The sequence below is a fragment of the Neovison vison genome, chromosome 7 (assembly GCF_020171115.1).
Source record: "Neovison vison isolate M4711 chromosome 7, ASM_NN_V1, whole genome shotgun sequence".
NCBI classification, from domain to species: domain Eukaryota; kingdom Metazoa; phylum Chordata; class Mammalia; order Carnivora; family Mustelidae; genus Neogale; species Neogale vison.
The window spans coordinates 84,482,914-84,492,289 of record NC_058097.1 but is presented as its reverse complement, the minus strand read 5'-3'; the positions used below and the strand labels follow the sequence as shown (position 1 = coordinate 84,492,289).

The window sequence follows — 9,376 nt, the reverse complement described above, 5'->3', positions numbered from 1 at the left end:
ACCTACCAAAGAGCTCCGTTCACTCATGAAATCAGCTTGAGATCAGAATTATACACATCTGGATCTCTACAGTGGCAGAAGACGCCAGTGGGCAGGTAAAGTGGAGCGGGAAGGTGGACTGATGTCAGAAGATAAACAAAAGGGGGAGGGAACCACCAGAGGCGACCAGTTGGAAATTAACGCCCCAATATGAGCGAGAGTACCCTGCGTCCGGGGACCAGCATTAAATTGGAGACTGGTTGAAAGCACTCCAAAAGAGCAAAGGATCCCAGGGGGGAAACTGTGAGAATCGGGGCGGCTAGGGACAGGGGCTTAAGTCCCCGGTCCCAGGACAGCCTCCCCTGTGCCAAGGCAGAGAGAGTGTGGCGGAGAAACCAGGTCTTGTTCCCTAAGCCGCCAGTGCGCCTGAGAATGCGTGGGCTCTGGCTCCTGTGAGGGGATGGGAGCCACATGGGTCAGCAGAACGTGCGAGACCTACTACAAAGCCTGAGATACGCGCACACGTGTCTCATGCTCCCCTGAGAGAGTTACAAAGGCATGGCCGGCGCTCTTTGAGCTGCGCCATTGTTTCAAAGCCTAAGCCACACGCCCCAAACTCTCCCCTGACAGAGGTGCGCAAAAGCCCAGCCCGGTGCTCTCGGTCCTGCGCCCCGTTCTCAATGCCTGAGACACACGCGCGACACATAGCTGCCCCTGAAAGAGGTGCGCACAAGCCAGGCACTCTTAGACCCAGCAAGACCAGGCACTCCCAGCCAGGGCCAGTGGGAAAATCTCAGTGTGCCATTGCTGCTTGGAACCTCTCTGGCAGTCGGGAGCTCCCAGACAGCCGCCACTGCCTTGGCTTTGGGTACAAGCAAAAGATCCTGCGCCCCCAGGGTCTGCAACTTGGAACCTGCTCTGCCAGCGGCCAAGGGAGAACTTATTTAGGCTCTGCACCCAGGCTGAGACTTTTCTCTGAGAGGGAGATCAGGGTGCGGTTTGTTTTCCTCTAAAACTACAAAAACCATCAAAGGCGGTCAAGGTGAGAAAAAAAAAAGTGAAGAAACATAAAAACTGGCAGAGAACAAAAGCCTGAAAAAAACCAGTTTCCTCAGAGCCCACCGACTTGAGGAGGGCGGGAGGACTTAACTCAGGAAACATCATTGACTGACAACCCACGTGGCAGACCCCTCCCCCAGACAACAAACCAAGAAAGAAAAAAAAAAGGACTACAAGAGAACAACCACTACTTTATAGGAAAACTTGTATTGTTCACTCGTTCCCACTATTCTGTTTTTTTTTAACACATAAGAAATTTTTTTAACCTATTTACCATCACAGTGAGCTGTATAGTACATCAAATTCCATAATGCCATTCTAACCTGAACTTTTTGATACATACACCTATGTTTTTCTTTTGCATTTTTATTTTTTGAATTCCATTTTTTAAAATTTTAGTTTAGTTTAGCCTAGTTTATTCCTTTAATTTTTATCCTCTAATATTTATATAGAGATAAACTTCAAAGTAATCCCATTTCCCCAATCAATACTACCCCTATAGGTAAACCAATTTTTAATCCCCGTTATCTTAGGAAATTTGAGTCCTTTAACAAGGATATCAAGATACATCCAAGAAGAATCAAAACAACCTTCCTTGCACACACTGAGAATTTATAAGAACTCTCCCATGTTCTTCCACCAGTGTTTCTGTGTATGTCCTGATAGCATATAAATCTAACACTTGGGGTTCTTTTTGACGAGGTTCTTCCTTTATTTGTATATATATATATATATATATATATATATATATATATATCTTGTCATATACTTGTATCAGTCTTTTTGTCTCTTGTTTGTCTACTTCATAAATCTTACCTTGGGGACCATCTGGGCTGATCCTTCTCTTTCATGTTCCCTTTATTTCCTGTCTCTTTCTCTCTCTCTCTCTCTCTCTCTTTTTTTTTCTTTTCGTTTGTCTCTTGTTTGGGTGGGGAATCCTGATTGCTCAGAAGTGCTCCAGGGTGCACCTTGACTGCACCACAGTTGATACATCCAGCTACATCTGTTCAGTCATCTCCCACCAAAATGACTAGGAGGAGGAATGCCCAACAGAAGAAAAATACAGAGGATGGACCTTCTGCAAAAGAGCTAATGGCTATCAACATAGATAATATGTCGGAAAGAGAATTCAGGCTAACAATTATCCAGGCAAAAGCTAGGTTGGAGAAAGCCATGGATGACAAAACATAATTTATTAGGGCTGAACTGAAAGCGACCAGACAGGATGCTCACAATGTTAGGGCAGAACTTAAAGCTACCAGGGAGGAGGTTCACAATGCTCTCAATGAGTTCCAATCTAATCTAAACCCTCTCAAAGCTAGGGTAACTGAGACAGAAGATAGAATTGGTGATCTGGAGGACAAACAGATAGAGAGAAAGGATCAGGAGGAAGCCTGAAACAAACAGCTTAGGAACCATGAAAACAGAATCAGTGAAATAAATGATGACATGAAGCATTCCAATGTCAGAATTATTGGAATCTCTGAAGGGGAGGAGAAAGAAAGAAGTCTAGAAGATAGAGTGGAACAAGTCCTTCATGAAAATTTTCCCAATCTCGCGAATGGAACCAGCGTTCATATACTAGAGTCTGAACGGTCTCCACCCAAGATTATACATTCCAAAAAACCATCACGACACCTGATAGTAAAATTGAGGAATTATAATATTAGATATAATCTCTTTAAAGCTGCTAGGAAAAAGAGGCTCCTTACTTACAGAGGGAAGCCCATCAGAATAACGTCAGACCTGTCCACAGAGACCTGGTAAGCCAGAAAGGGCTGGCAAGTTATAGTCAGGGCACTAAATGAGAAGAACATGCAGCCAAGAATACTATAACCAGCAATACTGACATTCAAAATGGATGGAGAGATAAAGAGTTTCCAAGACCAGCAAGGTTTAAAAGACTATGCAACCACCAAGCCAACACTGCAGGAAATATTAAGGTGGGTTTTATAAAAGAGGAAAAATCCTAAGAATAGCATTGAACAGAAATATAGAGACAATATATAGAAAGAAAGACCTTAAAGTTAACTCAATGTCAATAAAAACGTAACTATCAATAATCACTCTCAATGTGAATAGCCTAAATACGCCCATAAAATGGCACAGGGTCGAAGATTGGATAAAACGACAGGACCCATCCATATGCTGTCTACAAGAGACCCATTTTGAACCTAAAAATACACACAGACTGAAAGTGAAGGGATGGAGAATCATTCTTCATGCCAATGGGCCTCATATCAGATAAATTAGACTTCAAACTAAAGACTGTAGTCAGAGATACAGAAGGACACTACATAATCCTTAAAGGGACTATCCACCAAGATGATCTAACAATTGTAAATATCCATGCCACCAATATGGGAGCAGCCAAATACTTAAGAAAACTGTTAAGATAAAGAGTCATATTGATATGAATACATTAATCATAGGAGATCTTAACACGCCTCTCTCAGAAATAGATCATCGAAGCAGAAAATCAATAAAGAAACAAGAGCATTGTATGACACATTGGAACAGATGGACCTCATAGATACATACAGAACATTCCACCCTAAAACAACAGAATACTCATTCTTCTCAAGTGCACACAGAAACTTCTCAAGAATAGACCACATACTGGGTCACAAATCAGGACTCAACTGATACCAAAAGACTGATATTATTCCCTGTATATTCTCAGATCACAGTGCCTTGAAACTGGAGCTCAATCACAAAGAGAAGTTCCGAAGGCACTCAAACACCTGGAAGCTAAAGGCCACCTTGCTTAAGAATGCTTGGATCAACCAGGAGATCAAGGAAGAACTGAAACAATTCATGGAAACCAATGAGAATGAAGACACTTTGGTCCAAAACCTATGGGATACAGCAAAGGGATACTAAGGGGGAAATACATAGCCATCCTAGCCTCCCTCAAAAAAAAAGAAAAATCCAGAACACTGCAGCTGTCTCTACACCTTAAAGAACTGGAGAATCAACAACAAATCAAACCAACTCCACACAAAAGAAGGGAAATCATCAAGATTAGAGCTGCGATCAATGAGGTAGAAAACAGAGTTACAGTAGAACGTATCAATGAAACTAGAAGCTGGTTTTTTGAAAGAATCAATAAGATCAATAAACCATTGGCCACACTAATCCAAAAGAAAATAGAGAAAGCCCAAATTCATAAAATTTGAATAAAAAGGGAGAGATCACAACAAACACCAAGGAAGTAGAAACAATCATCAGAAGTTATTATGAACAGTTATATGCCAATAAACTTAGCAACCTAGATAAAATGGATGCATTCCTGGAAAACTACAAACTCCCAAAATTGAACCAGGAAGAAATCGACAACCTGAATAGACCAATATCTAGTAACGAGATTGATGCACTGATCAAAAACCTCCCAAAAAAATAAGCACCAAGGACATGACGGATTCCCTGGGGAATTCTACCAAACATTCAAAAAAGAAATAACACCTATTCTCCTGAAGCTGTTTCAAAAAATTGAAGCAGAAGGAAAGCATCCAGACTCTTTCTATGAAGCCAGCATTACCTTGATCCCCAAACCAGGCAAAGACCCTACCAAAAATGAGAATTTCAGACCAATATTACTGATGAATATGGATGCTAAGATTCTCACCAGGATCCTAGCAAACAGGATCCAACAGCACATTAAAAAGATTATCCACCATGACCAGGTGGAATTCATCCCTGGGCTACAAGGATGGTTCAACATTCAGAAATCAATCAATGTGATACAACAAATTAATATGAGAAGAGAGAAGAACCACATGGTCCTCTCAATTGATGCAGAAAAAGCATTGGACAAAATCTAGCATCTTTTCCTGAGTAAAACATTTCAAAGATTAGCGATAGTGGGAACATTCCTGTACCTCATCAAATCTATCTATGAAAGACCCACAGCAAATATCATCATCAATGGGATAAAGCTTGCAGCCTTCCCGCTGAGATCAGGAACAAGACAAGGATGCTAGCTTTCATCAGTCTTGTTAAGCATAGTATTAGAAGTCCTAGCAGCAGCAATCAGACAACAAAGAGAAATAAAAGGTATCCAAATTGGCAATGAAGAATTCAAACTCTCTCTATTCACAGATGAAATGATTCTTTATATGGAAAACCCAATAGACTCCACCCGCAAACTACTAGAAATCATACAGCAATTCAGCAACATGGCAGGATACCAAGTCAATGTTCAGAAATCTGTGGCTTTCTTATACACTAACAATGAAAATATAGAAAGGGAAATTAGAGAATCAATTCCATTTAGTAACCACCAAGAACCATAAGATATCTGGGAATAAACCTAACCAAAGAGGTAAAGGATCTGTTCTTGAGGAACTACAGAACACTCTTGAAAGAAATTGAAGAAGACACAAATAGATGGAAGACCTTTCCATGCTCTTGGATCAGAAGAATAAACATTGTTAAAATGTCTATACTGGGACGCCTGGGTGGCGCAGTTGGTTGGACGACTGCCTCCGGCTCAGGGCGTGAACCTGGAGTCCCAGGATCGAGTCCCACATCAGGCTCCCAGCTCCATGGGGAGTCTGCTTCGCTCTCTGACCTTCTCGTCGCTCATTCTCTCTCTCACTGTCTCTCTCTCTCAAATAAATAAAATAAAATCTTTAAAAAAAATAAAAAAAATAAAATGTCTATACTGCCTAGAGTAATCTATACTTTTAATGTCATTCCGATCAAAATTCCACCGGTATTCTTCAAAGAGCTGGAGCAAATAAACCAAAAATTTGTATGGAATCAGAAAAGACCCTGAATCGCTAAGGAAATGTGAAAAACAAAAATAAAACTGGGGGCATCAAGGTACCTAATTTCAAGCTTTATTACAAAGCTGTGATCACCAAGACAGCATGGTATTGGCATTAAAACAGACACATAGACCAGAGGAACAGTGTAGAGAGCCCAGATATGGACCCTCAACTTTATGGTCAATTAATCTTCGACAAAACAGGAAAAAATATACAGTGGCAAAAAGAGAGTCTCTTCAATAAATGGTGCTGGGAAAACTGGACAGCTATATGTAGAAGAATGAAACTCGTCCATTCTCTTACACCGTACACAAAGATAAACTCAAAATGGATACAAGACCTCAATGTGAGACAGGAATCCATCAGAATCCTAGAGAAGGGTATGTGCTTTTGGGTAAATTGGAAGGGGAGATGAACCATGAGAGACTATGGACTCTGAAAAACAATCTGAGGGGTTTGAAGTGGCGGGGGGGTGGGAGGTTGGGGTACCAGGTGGTGGGTATTATAGAGGGCACAGCTTGCATGGAGCACTGGGTGTGGTGAAAAAAAATAATGAGTACTGTTTTTCTGAAAATAAATAAATTGGAAAAAAAAAAAAGAATCCTAGAGGAGAACATAGGCAGTAACCTCTTCAATATCAGCCACAGCAACTTCTTTCAAGATATGTCTCCAAAGGCAAAGGAAACAAAAATGAAAATAAACTTTTGGGACTTCATCAAAATCAAAAGCTTCTGCACAGCAAAGGAAACAGTCAAGAAAACAAACAGGCAACCCACAGAATGGGAGAAGATATTTGCAAATGACAGTACAGACAAAAGGTTGATATCCAGCATCTATAAAGAACTCCTCAATCTCAGCACACACAAAACAGGCAATCATATCAAAAAAATGGGCAGAAGATATGAACAGACTCTTCCCCAATGAAGACATACAAATGGCTATCAGACACATTAAAAAAAAATTTTCATCATCACTAGCCATCAGGGAGATTCAAATTAAAATCACATTGAGATATCACCTTACACCAGTTAGTTTGGCCAAAATTAACAAGACAGGAAACAACATGTGTTGGAGGGGATGTGGAGAAAGGGAGACCCTCTTCCACTGTTGATGTGAATGCAAGTTGATGCAGCCTCTTTGGAAAGCAGTGTGGATATTCCTCAAGAAAATAAAAATAGAACTTCCCTATGACCCTGCAATTGCACTCCTGGGTATTTACCCCAAAGATACAGAGGTAGTGAAAAGAAGGGCCATCTGTACCCCAATGTTTATAGCAGCAATGGCCACGGTCTCCAAACTATGGAAAGAACAAAGATGTCTTTCAATGGACGAATGGATAAGGAAATTGTGGTTCATATACTCTATGGAGTATTATGCCTCCCTCATTAAGGATGAATACCCAACTTTTGCAGCAACATGGACAGGACTGGAAGAGATTATGCTCAGTGAAATAAGTCAAGCAGAGAGAGTCAATTATATGGTTTCACTTATTTGTGGAACATAACAAATAAGCTTTGCGCAGTGGCAGTATCGTAGCCAATGAGGTTTATCCGAGGCGCGATTATTGCTAATTGAACATAACAAATAGCATGGAAGACAATGGGTGTTAGAGAGGAGAAGGGAGTTGGATTAAATTGGAAAAGGAGGTGAATCATGAGAGACTATGGACTCTGAAAAACAATCTGAGGGGTTTGAACTGGCGGGGGTGTGGGAGGTTGGGGTACCAGGTGGTGGGTATTATAGAGGGCACGGATTGCATGGAGCACTGGGTGTCGTAAAAAAATAATAAATACTGTTATGCTGAAAATAAATAAATTAATTAAAAAAATAAACAGACACATAGGCCAGTGGAACAGAGTAGAGAGCCCGGATATGGACCCTCAACTCTATGGGCAAGTAATCTTCGACAAAACAGAAAAAAATATACAGTGGAAAAAAGACAGTCTCTTCAATAAATGATGATGGGAAAACTGGACAACAATGTGTAGAAGAATGAAACTCGTCCATTCTCTTACTCATACACAAAGATAAGCTCAAAATGGATAAAAGACCTCAACATGAAATAGGAATTCATCAGAATCCTAGAGGAGAACATTGGCAGTAACCTCTTCGATATCAGCTACAGTAACTTCTTTCAAGATATGTCTCCAAAGGCAAAGGAAACAAAAGTGATAATGAACTTTTGGGACTTCCTCAAGATCAATAGCTTCTGCACAACAAAGGAAACAGTTCAGAAAACAAAGAGGCAAGCCACGGAACGGGAGAACATATTTGCAACTGACAGTACATACAAAAGGTTGATATCCAGGATCTATAAAGAACTCCTCAAACTCAACACACACAAAACAGGCGATCATATTAAAAAATGGGCATAAGATATGAACAGACACTTCTCCAATGAAGACATACAAATGGCTATCACACATTTGAAAAAATGTTTATCATCATTAGACTTCAGGGGCATTCAAATTAAAACCACATTGAGATATCACCTTGCACCACTTAAAATGGCCAATATTAGCAAGACAGGAAACAACGTGTGTTAGAGAGGATGTGGAGAAAGGGGAACCCTCTTACACTGTTGGTGGGAATTCAAGTTGGCGCAGCCTCTTTGAACAGTGAGGAAATTCCTCAAGAAATTAAAAATAGAGCTTCCCAGTGACTCTGCAATAGCACTACTAGGTATTTACCCCAAAGATACAGATGTAGTGAACAGAAGGTCCATGTGTATCCCAATGTTTATAGCAGCAATGGCCACGGTCGCCAAACTGTGGAAATAACCAAGATGCCCTTAAACAGATGAATGGATATGGAAGATGTGGTCCATATACACTATGGAGTATTATGTCTCCATCAAAATGATGAATACCTAACACTTGAAGCAACATGGACGGGACTGGAAGAGATTATGCTGAGTGAAATCAGTCAAGCAGATAGTCAATTATTATATGGTTTCACTTATTTGTGGAGTATGACAAATAACATGGAGGACATGAGGACATGGGGAGGAGAAGGGAGTTGAGGGAAATTGGAAGGAGAAGTGAACCATGAGAGTCTCTGGACTCTGAAAAAAAATCTGAGGGTTATGAAGGGGTGGGGAGTGGGAGGTTGGGGAAACCAGGGGGTGGATATTAGAGAGGGCACAGTTTGCATGTAGCAGTGGGTGTGGAACAAAAACAATGAATACTGTTACACTGAAAAGAAAAAAAAAATAAATATACCAAGGAGGGGGGAGTGGGGTATTCATACTTTCAGATGGCTCAGTAATATTCCATCATATATATGGACCGTATCTTTTTTATCCATTCATCTGTTGAAGAGGACCTTGACCCTTTCCACAGTTTGACTATTGTGGCCATTACTTCTATGAACACTGGGGTAGTTATGACCCTTCTTTTCTTTTTCTTTTTTTTTTGATCCTTCTTTTCAATACATCTGTATCCTTAGGGTAAATACCCTGTAGTGCAATTGCTGTGTTATAGGGTAGCTCTATTTTTAACATTTTAAGAACTCCTCTGAAATACCCGTGGCTTCTGCGAATCTATAAATCTATGTCTCCAACTCCC

At 40.6% G+C, this 9,376-nt stretch overlaps 1 pseudogene; it reads left to right on the top strand.

The window, feature by feature from the left end:
* Positions 1-7,320: 7,320 nt before the first annotated feature.
* LOC122914713 lies at positions 7,321-7,400 on the top strand (annotated as a pseudogene).
* The last annotated feature ends 1,976 nt before the right edge of the window (positions 7,401-9,376 follow it).